At 43.5% G+C, this 2,055-nt stretch overlaps 1 pseudogene; it reads right to left on the reverse strand.

The window, feature by feature from the left end:
- Positions 1-274: 274 nt before the first annotated feature.
- LOC143394759 (trafficking protein particle complex subunit 1 pseudogene) lies at positions 275-700 on the reverse strand (annotated as a pseudogene).
- Between the last annotated feature and the right edge of the window lie 1,355 nt (positions 701-2,055).

Raw genomic sequence — 2,055 nt, forward strand, 5'->3', positions numbered from 1 at the left:
CTTCTCATGATGTCATATAGGGGTTAAAACTGGAGAGAGGGGTGGGTTGGAGATATTGGGACTTCTGTGGGCTTCATTCTGGAGAGGAGGGCACCAGGTAGAGGGCGGGCTTTAGGGTTTTGCTTGGAAGGAGGGTAGAGGAAGGGGCTTACAGTGGGGGCCACAAGTTAGGAAGGGCCCCAGACAGTCCACATTCTCCTGAAGAGTTAAGTAAGGTGCTTCAGCCTCGCGGGCAGCGAAGTGGACTTAATAGTCTAGCCCAGAGCCGAAGAGTTCACTTTGCAGTTTGGCCCAACAGGCGAAGGGGATTCTTCACCACCAGTTCCACGGATAGCCCCCTGTAGATGTGGTGCAGCACATCTCGAATGGGTCCCATGCCTAAGTCCGTATTCATGACAGGCTTGATCCCAGTGGGTGTTCCATAGTAATGGAGTTTGTAAAGGCTAGTTTGGAAGGCCAGGAAGCCGTCCTTCATGCCTAGTGGGGACGCCTTGCTGACAAACGAACAGATAGAGAATAGCATCTCGTACAGCAGCTTATACTCCTCCTCTTTGGGGATCCCTGCTTGCCTCTTGCGGTGCCACTCACTGTAGTGCAGACACAGTCCATTCCAGTCAAATAGGTATAGGTTGTGGACAGTCATCTGCAGGACAGGGAATGTGAACCTAGTTCCAGTACAGCTCCACTCAGCAGGCTCCATTCTCCTGGGCGATCCCGCCAACAAAGTGGTTAATATGTAGCCTTTTATATCTACCTTCTTTCACTTAGCATACTGTTGCAAGGTTTGTACATGTGGTAGCATGTATCAGAATCTCATCCTTTATCATAGTTGAATAATATTTAATTATATGGATATACTATATTTTGTTTATTCATTCCTCAGTTGATGGACACTTGGGTTGTTTCCACTTTTTGGCTACTGTGAATAATGGTGCTACAGATAATTGTGTTCACATTTATTTGTGTGTGTGTGTGTGTGTGTGTGTGTGTGTGCGCGCGCTGGGGATTGAACCCAGAGATGCTTTACCACTGAGCTACATCCCCAGACCTTTTTATTTTTTGAGACAGAGTCTCACTAAGTTGCTAAGGGTCTCACTAAATTGGTAAGCTAGACTGTGATCCTTCTGCCTCATCCTCTCAAGCTGCTGAAATTATATGTATGTGCCACCATGCCTGGCTCTTGTGTGTATATGTTTTGTATATACATATTTTCAATTCTCTTGGGTATATACCTAGGAATATAATCAGTAGCTGGATCAAATAGCAACTTTATGTTTAGCTTCATCAGCAATTGCCACAGTTTCCAAAGTTGCTGTACTACTTTATGTTCCCATCGACTGACTGCACATGTAGGTTACAGTATTCCCGCATCTTTGCCAACACCTGTTATTTCATTTTTTTAAAAAATATAGCCATTCAAGTGAGCATGAAAGGGGTCTTATTGTTGTTTTGATTCCCATTTCCTTAATGACTCATGGTGTTAAACATCTTTTCATGTTATTGTTGTCCATTTGTACATCTTCAGAGAAAAGACTCCTCAAATTCTTTGCCTATTTTAAAATTGGGTTATTTTATTTCACCACATAAAGAGTTCTTTATATATTCTGGATATTAGATTCTTATCAGATACATGATTTGCAAATTTTCTCCCATTCTATGTCTTGTTGTTTCGCTTTTTTTGTTGTTGTTGTTTTTCTTCCTTTGTGCTGGGGATTGAACCCAGGGCCTCACACATGTTAGGCAAGCACTTTACCACTAAGCTACAAGCCCAGTCCTTTTTACGTTTTTTTTTGTGTGTGTGTTGGTGGTGTGTGTGTGTGTGGGGGGGCACCAGGGATTGAACCCAGGGGCACTTAACCACATAGCCAAACCTCCAGTCCTTATTTATATTTTATTTAGAGACAGGGTCTCACTGAATTGTTTAGGGCCTCACTAAGTTGCTGAGGCTGGCTTTGAACTTGCAATCTTCCTGCCTTAGCCTCAACCTGAGCTGCTGGGATTATAGGTGTGTACCACCATGCCCAGCCCTTTTTACTTTTTACTTTTTTTTTTGGC

This window comes from Callospermophilus lateralis, chromosome 3 (genome assembly GCF_048772815.1).
Source record: "Callospermophilus lateralis isolate mCalLat2 chromosome 3, mCalLat2.hap1, whole genome shotgun sequence".
Taxonomy (NCBI): Eukaryota; Metazoa; Chordata; class Mammalia; order Rodentia; family Sciuridae; genus Callospermophilus; species Callospermophilus lateralis.